General features: G+C 34.3%; 1 pseudogene; it reads right to left on the bottom strand.

Annotated features, from left to right (window-relative positions):
- Nucleotides 1–2,521: 2,521 nt before the first annotated feature.
- Nucleotides 2,522–3,458, bottom strand: LOC137388135 (glycosaminoglycan xylosylkinase pseudogene; annotated as a pseudogene).
- Between the last annotated feature and the right edge of the window lie 13,402 nt (nt 3,459–16,860).

Here is a 16,860-nt window from a genome sequence, read left to right on the forward strand (position 1 = left end):
TTTTGAAATATTCAGGTAAATATATAATTACTGTCATTTACGGATGACAAAATATTTGTTTGTTTCTAGCTTATTTATACTTACAAAGTTTTCTAAGTTCTTTGTTAAAATTTAAGGAATTTTGTTCCCAATTGGACAACTAAATGCAAAGTTAAAAAGTCATTTAGAAAGGTTTCTACATGATTGTAGCAGCTGAGTAAAATGGTAACTTTATGAAATACATGTGGCATGTTGTTTTCACTTGAAACACTCAAAACTTACCACAAGTAGAATCCTTTACAGATTAAGCTAAGAGTAGCAAAAAACCTCCTAGAAAAATCAAGCTGCAGCATTTTTAAATGAAAAGAATTTCTATTAAAATACATAAACACAATTTTTATCTATGAAGTTAGATATGATTGTATTGAAGTTTGTTACTTGCTTTTAGTGATGAGAGCTAAAAATCCTCATGTGACCACATCAAGAGCGTCCAGAATTATCACAGCAGGTTCAACCAGAATTACCACATCAAGAGCACCCAGAATTATCACAGCAGGTTCAACCAGAACTACCACATCAAGAGCGTCCAGAATAATCACAGCAGGTTCAAAATGGATTCAGATTTCAGCGTGCTTTTTCATCGTGAGCTATTATTTCAAATGGACAAAATAAAGAACATATCTATTTTTATTTAACAGTAAAGATGACTTTGAAGGAAAACATAAATAATATTTAAAAGCTTTCGATTTTCTACTTGGCTCGTCATTTGCACTTTAACAGCTAACCAATAATAACTAACTAATGACCTTCACATTTAACGCAGGGAGTGGCAACCACAATTGATTTAGTTTAAGGTAATAACATTTTATTGATGACTCAAAATTACTATCCAAGTTTACTAGCAAGAATAAAGTATGTAGATTGTTACATCTGTCTTATTTGGCCAGTCTTAACATTGTCAGCTCTTAGATATTAGACAACTCCAAACACAATAGGTCGAGACAAAATACGATAGCATGTGTGCTTACTGTGTGTCACCCTGTTCAACCACAATATTGTTTTAACATCAAAATTTTCCCTGAGCAGTTAATGGATTGTTTTATTTGAGCATTGCCAAGAAAGACTTCTGGTAGCATAACTCAAAGAACAAACAATGAAATATGTTTGGTTCTTCATTTATTGCTCAATGTTCTGACTGAAATAATTCCTTGACTATGTCCAGGATAGTTCTGACATGTATGCTTGATGCAAACCGCGTACTTTTAACCAATATTACACTAAGACTGCTTTAAATTAGGTAAAAATTTCAATAATGGACTCGTTATAATTAAAACTCTTCTTTTATTAAAACTCTTCTTTTATTACAAAGTATTTCGACGAATAAGGTTGCATGAAAGTGTAAACAAAAACCATCTACCACAGCTACGTCACATTTGAGCCGTTTTGGAAAGCAAATCCAAACTATGGCGGTCTCGTGTGGCTGCAATTAACTGTTCATTTTTGAGCTTTTAAGAGATTGTAACCACATTTTCACAAATTTTGCACCTACAACACAACAGAGTAAAACACGGTGAACTTTTTCATATCAAATAACTGTAATGTGAATTTTGCTGCAAGTCAACCTTTAAATTACGTAAAACCTTCAATAAAGGACTCGTTATGAATTAAAATTCTTCTGTTGTTAAAAAACCAGGTCCTAAATCAAGGACTACAAAAGAAATTGGTAGGCCTACACAGTTAAACAACCCGGCACACAGCATGGTTGATGGGAAAGAGAGTTATAGCTTATAATGACATGTGTGAAACATGTGTGAAACATGTGTTTAATTTGAACAGCTGTACAAGGTTTGGCTCACTTCCATTGACAGCTACACAACAGTGTGTTTGTTCCTGGATCAGCACATGTCTATAGAAAGTAACCATAGATATACATGCTGTCAAATATAGTCAATATTGTTATAACCAACCTGCTGCGCTGCAGGTAGTTTTCAAATACCAAGAAACTACTACAGTTGGAAGTTTTTACTTTTACAACACCCTCAAAAGGGATACTTGATTGTCCAACAAAAGGCATCATGATTATTATTTTTGAGGTGTTTTATAAAGCCAGTATGCACACCAATCATTGATAGCAGTTTCAGCAGCATTTATTCTACTTGCCAGTCAAGTAGAGAATCCAGGTAATCTTTGATAGCATTGTAAATGTTTAGCCCAATGGTTAGTTAAGTTAGTAATAGAACTATTGTGAGCAACTGTTTTTGATTTTGCTAAAGCTGTGATAGCAATAGAGATCAAATGCACCAAGCTGTGCAAGTAATACATAATAACAGTAATCGTAATAGTAATCATAATACATTATTAACAATTCCCATTTATGCAACATGCAGCTGCATGAACTGATATAACAATATAACAAGGCTAACGTGATAGTGCTATAAAATGCGGAAACAGTGCTATAAACATGATATATAACAACAAACAATGCAATAAATTACTGTAAACGTATAAAATCAACAGCATCTTCAGTGGTAGAAGTCGAATGTCAAACATAGACATCATCTATTAATGCATCAGCCTCTTCACTTTTCTTCTTTGTTATACAATCACTAACAGTTCGAATGATTATTTGGAGTTGTCTATCTATGGCTAAGAAATGCTAGGGTGTGAGCAGAGGGGCCAGTGGCTCTGTTTGTAGAACTTGAAAAAATACCTGTCCCAAAACACCTTTCGACAGATCTGACAGTTTATCATATGTTGACTGACGAGTTGTGTAACACTGCAACAGCAGCATGAGAATTGTTATCCCATCTGTCTATGGATTTTTAAATGATTTATCGTTATCCAATGCCACCACAATTGAGTCTTTGCTGTATTCAAATGTTTCATAATGATGTCGATCGGCATTGGATATAATGAAGTTAAATATTGACACATTTATAAGGTCGAGTAGGCGAGGTGGTGCTTCATGAAGACGAGTATTCTTCACTGTCGTACAATAGCTGCCATCCTTTTCCCATATATGGCTGGTTTATTAGGTCGATAGGTGCGACGCCATGGGTGAGGCAAAGGCTTGCTCAAAATATATGAGTTTGGGAACCAAAGTGAAAGTGAACCTTCCATGTTAGTACGCTTTGCATATACTCCTGTCTCTGGTCCCTTGCAATATTGGCATTTACCATAAAGACAACTATTACCGTCCTGGTAGTAATATGTATTCAAAAGATTTTTATGAGCAACTGGTCAAGCACATGCCTATCCTTTCCTGCAAAGGTTGTTCCTACCATCACGTAATCAACGCTGTATGCCTTCGGTTTCATTACCAACATTTGGCCTTTTTCTACAGTTAACGTAACCTTTACTTGTGTTCCCTTTGCCCTTGTATCAGCGTGAGTTTTCTGCTCATTGCGCATGGTAGCCAAAACACAGTCAAGTTTGATGGATTCACTAGGGTTTGTGATAAGGTGAGATATGATCCATGTTTAAATAACTGTGGACAAAAATTAAAGTATCTTCGTAAAAATATTTTCGTTTTTACGTAAAGACCCATATAGAACATTACTCAAATACTTAGTAAAATAACTGGCTTAACAGAATAAATTGAAACCACAGACCAAATAAACCTATTTAAAGAATGATTTTGGTGCTCCCAATGTTCAGCAAAAACATGCATTTAAATGCTATCAAACTTTAGCAACCACGCCATATGGTACGATGAAGACATGACAATATATATCTATACTGAACGAATGCCCAGCGCTGCATGGGTAATGAAAACAGCTTATAAACAGAGGCACATAATGTAGTTGTCATTAGCTAAGTTGACTAATTAGCCCAAATCAAAATTAACAAATCAGCTGATTTGAGCAATTTAAGCTAGAAAGCTTATTAGGCTTTGAGTAACTTATTATTTGCACTATAATGTGAGCGTAAAACCAACTTGTGATTATTATGCGTCACAATCTCTAACGCAATCAATCATGATCTTCAAGCATGTTATTAGTAACCAATAGTATTTTCACAAGTGCTTCAAGCATGCGTATTTTAAATGTGTAATAAGCTCGTTATCTCTTTAGGCTTTTAAGGGTATAGAGAAACACTGAGACTATCAACTAGCAATGTAATGTACAACTACCGACTAACAAACTTATTTCATGTAAGGTATTAATCTTTTTAAAATCTAACATTCATGTGGTCTGTAAATACAATAATAAATTATAGTTGTATATTTGAAATTAATATCATTAGCATAAAGTGCTGCCAAAGAAAATCACTTTTTCTGCTTATTGATTGATTATTTGTTAAAAGAGTTAAAAAAAGATGAAGCTAAATTATTTTATTGAGCAATCTTAAAGGCACCTTTTTATAGACTCCAAACTAGTCACTGCGTTTCCATGAGTTGAAAAGGTGCTGAGTTGAGTTGCTTTCTTTCAGTATCATGAAAAAGGTAAAACCTGGATACATTCGATGCCATTTCATTTCGGCGAAATTGTGCTAAAGCATTTGCTGTGAGCGTAGTTTGATAATTCTCATGGTTGCCCCAAAAACTAAATCTCAGGTGACCCACAGACTTAAAATAACTTGCAATAGGCTCCACATTTGAAGGAGGGGAATTGTCTTTCCAATGAACTATGAAATTATTCGTGTCATATATGCTATAAGTAGCAAGTTATGGTGCACTGAACCGACTTCTGTATGCAAAGGTCATGTAGTGCTCCAATTTTCACAGCTCATTATATACAACATAACCCATGAACACTCTTAACTTACCTAATTTATATCGCTCAAGTTTCTTGCCGAGTCTCGCAATGAAATGTTCAAGTACTGTCAACAAGATATATAATTTTAAATCTGTATGAGTTGGTTTAAACTCAAAAATTTAATATTGAATTCAACTTGTGATACAAACACTCACTGCTGACAGGTCTGTATAAGTAATACTTCGCTAAGTTCATCCCAATAGAGTTAAAATAGTGTCAGCACAACTACGCAGGTCTCTGCTATGAAAATCTTCTAATGTTTCTCACTACTGTTTCTACTTGACTTTTTGCCTTTACATTAACATTCATCTGGCGAGGATGGCATGTAAATGTTAATGTATAGGCTCAAAAATAAAAAAACAATTACTTTTTAGTTCAAATAGTTGAGTATGAATGCTCATAGAGTTGCCGCTCAAGGCCATTTCTGGACCATCACTCGTTTCATAGAGTTTGCTCACTAGAATATCGTTTGCGATTTTTGGGTTTACTGCACAAGTCAATGTGTGCAGGTAGGAATCTTATGGTTTATACTAGTGTTGGGCACGAGTACTTTTTTGGCCAACAAGTTTTTCGAGTGTCGGGTTTGCTGGTACGAGTTTTATGTCTAAAATTTCCAAACATCACACATATTTTAAAATTTACAAAGCGATTACAATTTTATTCAATATATTTTTTGTTTTTTACTATTTTCAAATGACCGATATTCGTGCTCGCAGCCTTAACCCTTTGAAGTTTGAACTCCAACTCTCAGTTTTCAGGCATTGCGTAGGGTGTGTAGGAATCTCTATCGACCGGAATTCCGGCATTCACATGGCTTTGATTACAACAGCCATTTCATTTAACAACGAAAATCAATCAACTTAATTTTTGCACAAGATATTAGACCAGGAATTTTACTCCCATTTGTAACAGTTTTCAAATATCTTTACCTATTTCCTTCGTTTTAACAAACTTTATTTGAACAATATCGCGAAAAAATTGACACAACTTGTTTGGTGGTAGGTCATTAATGATTGTGATGCAAATAAAGAACTTTACAGTACTAATTACAATTTTCCAGTATATTTTGAGTCATTCAATCAATGGATATGATGCTATTGTAAATGTTTATATCGTAAAAACTTGTATAATTCTGGCCCGAATAATGATCAAGTACTGTTTTTCCTGTTTGATGACATTTGCTGGGATTGCCCGACTTTTTTCACTAGTGTTCTGCCAAATTACATTGTATTATGAGCATATTCAGATATATAAAATCAAAGTTCAAAAACTTCAGATCGTTGGACACATTGCCCAGAGTTACTAACACACAATGACAAAACAGGCCAGCGTTCAAAGGGTTAACAGGCGGGTTATTAAACAATGTATACAGAGCAGGGCGCAATAGACCGAGTTTTTGTCCACTCTACTCGACGGATCCGTGTAACAAAACTCAAACTTGTAAGTCAAAACCCGAACCCGCAAAACCCAAATGCTCAACATCTAAAATTACTTGATACTCGAGAGATAATAAACTCGCAAATCCAATGAGTTTTATTATCCGTGATCAGCACTAGATTATAGCATTCCAAACTTTAAGGCATAGACATTATTTGACACTCACAAACATGTGCTTTTATTTTATGTGTGTTAGAAGAGGCTTAACATAATAGTTACAAAACATGTCAGTAGAACAGGAAGTTTTCAGTGTAAATCCATAGCCTTTTTGTAGAAGGATACATGGCAGTATGATAAAATAACCATGATTAAAAGTTGTTATAGTACTTTATTCTGATAGAAACACAATGTAGCCTTTTTATGCTAATTAGTGTTGCTAGACAACAACATTTATATATCATTGTTGAAATAACTCGCATTCTAATAACTGATTGTATCAGGAAACACATAACTAGCTTTGCTGAGCAAATCTATTTCACAGGACAGTCTTTGAACCATAACAACACCAGCTGTGGTAATAAATCTAAATACAAGATAGTATTTATAAATTATAGTTTTGTAAGTGTTACTAATAGCGATAAGAGAGAACATGGTACATGATGGTCACTCAGTTTTACTAAAGTTTCTATAGAACTGTAAATAGCTCGTGTTCCTAGTAGCTGAACTAGTCATACATCAGGATAAACCAAAGAGTAGTTGGAGATAGATAGGTGCTCCATATGGTATTGTGGCTATGGTTGTTTCCTGTTTATTTGTGCTCCAGATGTAGCATGTTATCATCAAATGAGATAAACTGAGTATAATATTTTGTTTAGCAGTTCATTAGATCTTCATATTAATCTGTATTAAAGTAAGCCAGTACAAAGAGTCACTCTGCTCCATACATGTATGTTTGATACACTAAACTGTAATACTTGATATTCTTAACTCTAAGTTCTGTGTCAACTCAAATTACTCCAGTTTCCTTTGTTAATGACTTATTCAACTAATTAATGTTTAAACTTTATTATACAAGCAAGTGCATACATGAAAGTATAACCCATTACAAGTTTTGATGATCTACTGCACCCACATTACCCTAATATTCCCATGGTAATCACACACTTATCTCTTATAGTAGAAAAGTGTCATTGCTTATTAGTCAGCATATTTATTCCAGAGCAAACATACTAAAGGCACTTAAATTCATTGACATCCAAAACTGTACTCCTAACTAAATCCGTTGTTTCTATGTCTAGGGTTGACTGCAGGCTTTTCAAAGGATGGTACTTCCATGGAAGGCATTCTGGTTGCTGCAGACTCTGTTAATTTGTGCTCCTGCTACTGCTGAAGGTCAATTAATCGAGCTACTTTGGAGTCATCTTATCTTGATCGTTGATGTTTCATTGTAAAGATTAGGGAAAGAATGTAACTTTGAAAAGCATTCCAAGGGTTTGCTAAAACTTTTTGTTACCAAATTAACTTTTTTACAAAGAAATAATTGCATATTTGGTAAACATTACAGCTTATGGCATTATTGTTGCTGCTAAAACCAAAAACTGGTCCAACGATACATTACAGTTACAATACAGAAAAAATACAGTTTTTGTAAAACGAAACCACGCTCAGGATTGGTTGTGAATAGATATTTTATTGGTTCAACACAGAAAATTGTTTCCTTTCATTCAAGTACAGATATGATAGGCTAATTACTTTACTACACACTAATCAGACATGTCATAGGAAACCTACTAAAGCCCCATCATGCGGCTCTTGGTCATAGTCAAACACTTTGCTGAGCCTACTACATGGCTCGTGGCAGTGAAATAGTTAAGGAAAAGTATTACTTTATACCCTACAAGTAATTTTAAAGCGTGAATGTGGTGGACTTTTTCTCGTTACTGCAGTTTAATTGCATGGTCTTGCAGTACTATTAATCCTTAAACTTGACTGACAGCACTTTAAGTTATATTATTTATATCAATGTAATAATGATAATTCATCTTTCAGCAAGGATTTTGATGCTACATGTAGAAAAACAAACGAACAGTTTTGCAGAAACAAACATTTATGAGCTCCACACTGTGACATATAACGGTCACTTTTTTGGCAAAATATGACATATCTATGACCTACCTATGACCATCTATGACATATCTATGACATATCTATGACATATCTATGACATATCTATGACATATCTATGACATATCTATGACATATCTACGACATAGCCTATCTACGACGTATCTACAACATATCTACAAAGTATCTACGATGTAGCCTATCTACGACGTATCTACAATGTATCTACAAAATTTCTACGATGTACCTACAATGTACCTACGACGTATTCACGGCGTGTCTACGACATATCCCTTCATAAGATATGATGGTATATCAAGACACTCAATCCAATAATATGTGAATGCAAAATAAAATAATTCCCGGGAGTTATCATATCAGTAAATTGTAACTCACAATTTCCTTATGCCGTCATGCATGGAAAATAAAGTTGATTTTAATGAATAAAAAATTGGCATTTACCCAATCGGCCATGATGAGGCCCCAACAGCCTCATCACGTTTATCACTACAGTTATCTGAATGACAATCAGTGGTCTACTTTATAGTGATTCTAAAATAATAGCTAACTATTGAGTAGGGACCTACTGACACTTGCAAATTGACAGTCATCATCAGGTGGTTGTGGAGTGAATTATCAGCAATGCAAATGCCACAAATCAAACATTTGACAGATTGTAAAAGGCTATGTCAGCCATTGTAAGGACTTTACAATATTTACAAGTTGTTACAGCAGTCACTATCTTTATTATTATTTGTTTTTTTACAGAAAGCCAAAGTTACGTTGAATTCTGTGTTTCTAACCAGCAGAGTGTTAACTACACTAAAGAAACCATTTTACTTGTCAGCCCCGGTTATCCAAACAAGGAATATACGCGAGGGCTTGGAAACACTTGCGTAATTCAAATTGATCTACTAAACCCAGTAAAACCATCAGCTCTAAATATTGAGCATGAAAGTACTCTAATATCTGATACTTCAGACTGTAAAAGAGCTAGACTATCAAATAATAGATGAATCTAATGTTGAGTTGGTTAACAAGTCAGAGGTGATGACTAAAAATGGTAGACATTGCATGATAGTAACGGATATTCTACTACACAATGGACTGTCAGCTGCTGTCTTCTACTTAAATAAAGCAACTCCTGGGCCCAGTTTTAACATCACATTTACAGGTATGAACATTTATCTAAATCCTCACTGAGTGTCAATCTAACTACAATAAATCTATCCAAGATATACATAATTATATTATAGCCTGATATTGTCTCACGACCAAACACGAGTGAAGCGATTGGTTGGGAGATTTATGATAAATGCATATGTGCACACAACACCCGAAAAATTATCCAGTAACGGCGTTACCAAACTCTTGTACCGAAATTTCTTCAACAAATTTAACCATTTTTGTGTAGAGTTGTTCAAGTATAATAATGATACAAAACACATATAAACCTATTTAAATATGTTACCAAGTCTTTGAAAGGTGACCGCAAAATCCTAAAACTAACCCATCTGTTCGGATGATACATAAATAAACAGATTAATTCGGCCTTAAATTGAAATCGAAACTTGAGAAGCCTTTTTTAATCAAAATTAAGACCAGCCAACAAAACGTCAATAAGGCCGTGCGACAGATAATATTACTATTAAGTCGTCCAAATTTCATGAAAAAAACGTGCACATTTCACCAATCTATGGAATTGTTTAATTGCTGAAGGTTTCTGTAATTAACTTAAAAGTACTGAGAAGTGATTGCTTCTTTTGTGCCCATTTTATTATTTGAATTAATTATTTGATTTTATAAAAAATTATTATAATATTTAATTACAAGAATAATCATTAGAATTTACAACATCGAAGTATATAATGATTGCATTGTCTAATTGTCAAAGGTTTTTGACAACGTAGACCGTTTGAGGCGTAGACTGATTTACAGGTACGAAAATGTGGTACACAGTTTATCAGCCTATGTTTTTTGTCCAGTTACCAAAGGTTTCATTAAATTATCTAAAACATTAGCCAGATTTCTTTACATCTTATCTACAAGCTAGGGCCGAACTACAATGCCCCTTTGTGACAAGAATATTTCTTTATTTTTCTCCAGTTTGCAGAAAACTTCTAGACGCGTTAATGCTAATGCATGCTTTCTGTTACGTATCGTTGTCAAAACCACTCTACATTCAATACAACCAACTTTCAACTTTCCAACACAACTTTCAAACTGCGTTTATTACACGACAGCTTGCCATTTTACTTTTAATATTGCATTTCAGAGATATAATAAACATGGTTCATTATTGCTGTTGTTAGTTAAATTACGTACAGTAAGTTAGGCCTACAGCTTGAATTAATATTTATTTTATTGTTGTAAAACATAGGTTTGAGATAATAGTAGATTAGATCTGATTTTTATACAACATTTTGTTTTGCATGATTGACCTCTTGAATCTCATTTCAAAACAACTTGACAACTACCATGGACATACAACCTCCCAGAACACCATGTCGTCGCACTGGCCGTCCACGTGTCTCCCAATTATTACGGAGGAGGAGAAATAGAAGGTCCTCACAGCAACCATCAACATCAAATGCTGATGTTCAACAACACGCTACTCAAAATAATAATAACAACTCATCTGATTCAGATAATTCTTTAGTAGAGAATTCTTCAACATCTAACTAAAGAAGTCTACTTTTGTAGAATTCTGAACTTTTGTAACTACTTTTTCAACAACCAGCAGTACCCTTTCTTTTTTCCATTATCGCGTTGGTCGAGGGCTGTATGACAGGAGAATTTCTAATACAGTTATGATAATGTTATAATAATGTTATATTGTTAGTTCAAGCTAGCTTTGGCTGTACAACATTATTATGTTAAGGTTGCTGATATAAATGTCTGTTAACTTTGACTGGTCATTTACTAAGTTGTTTTAAGTTTATTTGAACTGTACGTTGAGTAAAAAAAAAATTACCGCTAAAATTTATTGCTAAAATCGCATAAACTGTGAAAGGGTTTTTAGCTGTTGTCATCTTTCTCATAACTATTCAAATTTTAAGCTGGCAGGTCAAAGTTACTAAAGCAAACTCAAATGAATTTATATTCACTGCCTTAGTAAATGATTTTAAAGTCATCATTTTTGCTACTAAATTACACTTCATTAAAAATATTTCATATTAATTTTTTTAAGATGTTCAGAAGAGAGTTAATTTCACAAATAAATAATAATTTTTTTGTTTGTTTAGTAAAAATTATGGTCATTGAGCAGTTCTAGTTTTCAAATTTTTTTCAAAACAAAAAGCAGCAAGAGTAAAAATTTAGCATAATATTTGTTTTGGAAAAGTTTCGCGTTATGATGTGAGGTGATGCGGAAGTAAGCAGCTCTCATGGCTACTAAACTAAAATAGCAAACTAAATTACTAATAGATTAACAGTGCAGTTTATTTTTACTTTTTAACAAGATGCAACTTGCATCGAAACAAAAGGAAAGTACAAAGAAACCCTGGTTCAAGTTTTAAGAGTGCACCAAAGGAAAAAAAGGTTTTATGTTGCTAATATAGTAATTATAAATATATATAAGTTTATGCTCATCCTTACAGCATCCCAATCTAACTAAAATAAATAATAAAAAGTTTTGGTAATTTTCTTGCTTTTCTAACAATTTCACAGCAGCTAGAAATATGAATTGGCCATAGCCAGTAATTAAGAGTCATTGTCATTCACAGGCTGCCTAGATAAGCAGTCTTTTTTTAGTTTCCCTGCTTAATAAAATTGCACTGAAGAGACATTATGTTTGGTTGCTTTTATGTTGTATTTTTTTCTTATTATTTGTACTACAATACTATAAACCTTGCGGTACAAATAACCATAATTATAAAAAGAGTCCGTACTTCCTAGTTCAATAAATGTTTCTATACTAATTATTATACAGTCTCACTAGTTAGTAGCTCCTATACAGGACGATATGTCAAGTTAATTTGGCTAACTTATTGCGTATTACTCAGCTTACTTGAGTAATTTAGTTAACTAATTATATATTATAATTAGTTCTTGCTAAGAATGAAGAATTATACGTGAAATCATATAAAACTTTCAATTATTTTTGCGTTTTTCTGATATTCTGATAGCTAAATTACATAAAATTTCAATTAGTTTTAAGTTCTATAAGTATTAATAGTAAAAAGATTGTTTTTGCTCTATTTTCCAGTGTATGGCTTGATAACCATGAAGGACCAGAGCGAGTCAGCTGTTTCCTCTCTACCGACAGCTTATATAATGAGTCATGAAGATTTCAACTTTGAAAAGAGCTCGTATGATGCGAATATGAATAGTGAAATAAAGCTGATTGTGAATCAATTATCTGACAAAGATGGACTGAAAATTGAAATCCTTCTCCTGAACATCGGAGAAGAAAAAAGTTGCGGTAGAAATACAACAGGAGATGTGTTAAGAGTCTTCCAAGACATTAATGGCAAAAGAAGCGAACTTTTTATTTGTAGTGATGCAGGCTCATCCCAAGCTACAGAAAATATTCAACTAGATGACAATACTGACTCTCTTATCATCAGTTTCACATCAAATAATGACAGCTTCCATGGAAATGGTTTTCTCTTGAAATATTCAGGTGCATATATAATTACTGTCATTTACAGATGATGAAATACTTGTTGCTTTGTTAGCTTCTTTACTTGCAAAGTTTTCTATGTCTCTTGTTAATATGTAGGGTATTTCATTTCCAATTAAACAACTAAATGCAAAATGAAAAAGTCATTTAGAAAGATTTCTACCTGACCACAACAGCTGAGTAAAAGGTTAACTTTATGAAATACATGTGGCATGTTGTTTTCAGCTGAAACACTCAAAATTTACGACAAGCAGAACTTTTTACAGATTAGGCTAAGATTAGCAAAAACGTAAAAAAACCAAGCAAATACTTTTAATTGAACAGAACCTTTATTAAAATACATAAATGGAACTTTTACCTCTAAACTTAGATACATTTGCATTGATGTTTGTTTCTTGCTTTTAGCGATGAGAGCTGAAAATCCTCATGTGAAGATTTTTAGCAACTCATCAAGAGCAACCAGAATTACTACAGCAGGTCCAAAATGGATTCTGATTTCAGCGTACTTTCTCATCATAAGATATTACTTTGAATAGACAAAATAAAGAACATCTCTATTTTTATTTAAAAGTAAAGATGACTTTGAAGGAAGACAGAAACATATATTTAAAAGCTTTCAGTTTTCTATTTGGCCTGCCATTTGAACTGCACCAACTACCCAATAATAACTAACTAATGACCTTCACATTTAACACAGGGAGTGGCAACCACAATTGATTTAGTTTAAGGTAATAACATTTTATTGATGACTCAAAATTACTATCCAAGTTCACTAGCAAGAATAAAGTACAGAGAATGTTACATCTGTCCTATTTGGTCAGTTTTAATATTGTCGGCTCTTAGATATCAGACAACTCCAAAAACAATAGGTCGAGACAACTCCAAACACAATAGGTCGAGACAACATACAATAGCGTCTGTGCTTGCCGTGTGTCACACTATTACATTAAAACTTTCCATGAGCAGCGTTTTGAACTTCCACTTTTCAGGTTGGCAATCCATGGCACCACCGCAACGAAATTTGAACTTAGCATGTGCTGAGTTGGTATGCAACACCAGTGCAACTGATGATGATGAGTGTGTGCGGGTGTGTGGATGTGTGGGGGTGTAGGCATGAAGGGATGTGAGTGTGTGCGTGGTTGTGTGTGTGGGTGTGTGTGTGCGTGCGTGGTTGTGTGCGTGGGTGTGTGTGTGGGTGTGTGTGGGTGTGTGTATGTGTGTGTGTGTGTGTGTGGGTGTGTGTGTGCTAGTTTTCAATGTGCCATGCTCATCAGTAATTACTAAAAAATAAGTTGTGATGTAACAGATACAAAGTCTCAATAATGTCTCACCACAATCTACTTAATTTTTTTTCTGCCTGCAGCAGTCTTTCATTTATTTTGCTGTTCAAAAATACTCAAAGAGCCATATTCAAAGGGTCTTAAAACTCTTAGCAAAAAAAATCTGATCATTGAGTCTGTATCCTTAATTGTTTGCCTTCAACATGACAAACAAAGAGAGCCAACTTGAGAATGGCAAAGAAGGAGGTGGGAAAAGCTCAGATCGGATGAATAACAACACCAATGTAATAAAAACAGAAAAAAAAATGTTAAAAATGAAGAATGAGGGAAAAGGATAGTGCTGTAATAATACACATGTATAACAATGTAATAAAAACTGACAACATAAGAATGACTCAACCTTTGGCTAGCTTGTCATTTAGCTCACCGTAGACAGCGGATAGCATCGTGTACCGCCTTCCGACTGTGTTGAAGAATTTTAGCGAATGAAGTATTACCATTCCGGTAATTTTCAGTCAGACTTTAAAGCAGATAAAACACTAAAACTAGGCACGACAAAAGTATAATGTTTCACATCATAATATAAAAAAAATGTATCCTAGCAACTCAAATCGATTTTGATCACTTGATGTTTATATAATTCTTATAACATTTTTCTGCATTTTTCTATTTTAAGCTCTTCGCGTTCATATCTTTATTATAATATACAATTGCTAGTAATAGTATTCATGAACTATAGGGTATACTGTGTATCTAGTAAATGACAGCATGTCATAACTGTTTGACTCACTACAGAATATTTGACCTATAGTGACTCCTTCTTACTAGTGACTCATGTTTCATAGTGACTAATGCTTCATAGTGACTCATGCTTCATAGTGACTCATGCTTCATAGTGACTTATGCTTCATAGTGACTCATGCTTCATAGTGACTTATGCTTCATAGTGACTCATGCTTCATAGTGACTCATACTTCATAGTGACTTATGCTTTATAGTGACTCATGCTTCATAGTGACTCATACTTCATAGTGACTCATCCTTCATCGTGACTCATGCTTCATAGTGACTCATGTTTCATAGTGACTCATGCTTCATAGTGACTCATACTTCATAGTAACTCATGCTTCATAGTGACTCATGCTTTATAGTGACTCATTCTTCATAGTGACTCATGCTTCATAGTGACTTATGCTTCATAGTGACTCATGCTTCATAGTGACTCATACTTCATAGTGACTCATCCTTCATCGTGACTCATGCTTCATAGTGACTCATGCTCCATAGTGACTCATGCTCCATAGTGACTCATGTTTCATAGTGACTCATGCTTCATAGTGACTCAAGCTCCATAGTGACTCATGCTCCATAGTGACTCATGTTTCATAGTGACTCATGCTCCATAGTGACTCATGCTCCATAGTGACTCATGTTTCATAGTGACTCATGCTTCATAGTGACTCAAGCTCCATAGTGACTCATGCTCCATAGTGACTCATGTTTCATAGTGACTCATGTTTCATAGTGACTCATGCTTCATAGTGACTCATACTTCATAGTAACTCATGCTTCATAGTGACTCATGCTTTATAGTGACTCATACTTCATAGTAACTCATGCTTCATAGTGACTCATGCTTTATAGTGACTCATTCTTCATAGTGACTCATGCTTCATAGTGACTTATGCTTCATAGTGACTCATGCTTCATAGTGACTCATACTTCATAGTGACTCATCCTTCATCGTGACTCATGCTTCATAGTGACTCATGTTTCATAGTGACTCATGCTTCATAGTGACTCATACTTCATAGTAACTCATGCTTCATAGTGACTCATGCTTTATAGTGACTCATTCTTCATAGTGACTCATGCTTCATAGTGACTTATGCTTCATAGTGACTCATGCTTCATAGTGACTCATACTTCATAGTGACTCATCCTTCATCGTGACTCATGCTTCATAGTGACTCAAGCTCCATAGTGACTCATGCTCCATAGTGACTCATGTTTCATAGTGACTCATGCTTCATAGTGACTCAAGCTCCATAGTGACTCATGCTCCATAGTGACTCATGTTTCATAGTGACTCATGCTCCATAGTGACTCATGCTCCATAGTGACTCATGTTTCATAGTGACTCATGCTTCATAGTGACTCAAGCTCCATAGTGACTCATGCTCCATAGTGACTCATGTTTCATAGTGACTCATGTTTCATAGTGACTCATGCTTCATAGTGACTCATACTTCATAGTAACTCATGCTTCATAGTGACTCATGCTTTATAGTGACTCATACTTCATAGTAACTCATGCTTCATAGTGACTCATGCTTTATAGTGACTCATTCTTCATAGTGACTCATGCTTCATAGTGACTTATACTCCATAGTGACTCATGCTTCATAGTGACTCATGCTTCATAGTGACTCATGCTTTATAGTGACTCATTCTTCATAGTGACTCATGTTTCATAGTGACTCACGCTTCATAGTGACTCATGCTCCATAGTGACTCCTGTTCCATAGTGACTCATGCTTCAATATAAATAATGTTGTGGAGTGTTCATGAGATTTGACCTTCTCTGAAAAATTTGGCGAAACATACCAGAAGTATCTGTTATTAGATAAAATACTGAAAGCTGACCAAATGATTGGAATTACTCAAAATAATACAGAAAGGTTCACATTGATGTGATACATTTTTAAAAAATCACAGA

This window comes from Watersipora subatra, chromosome 2, assembly GCF_963576615.1.
Source record: "Watersipora subatra chromosome 2, tzWatSuba1.1, whole genome shotgun sequence".
Lineage (NCBI taxonomy): Eukaryota > Metazoa > Bryozoa > Gymnolaemata > Cheilostomatida > Watersiporidae > Watersipora > Watersipora subatra.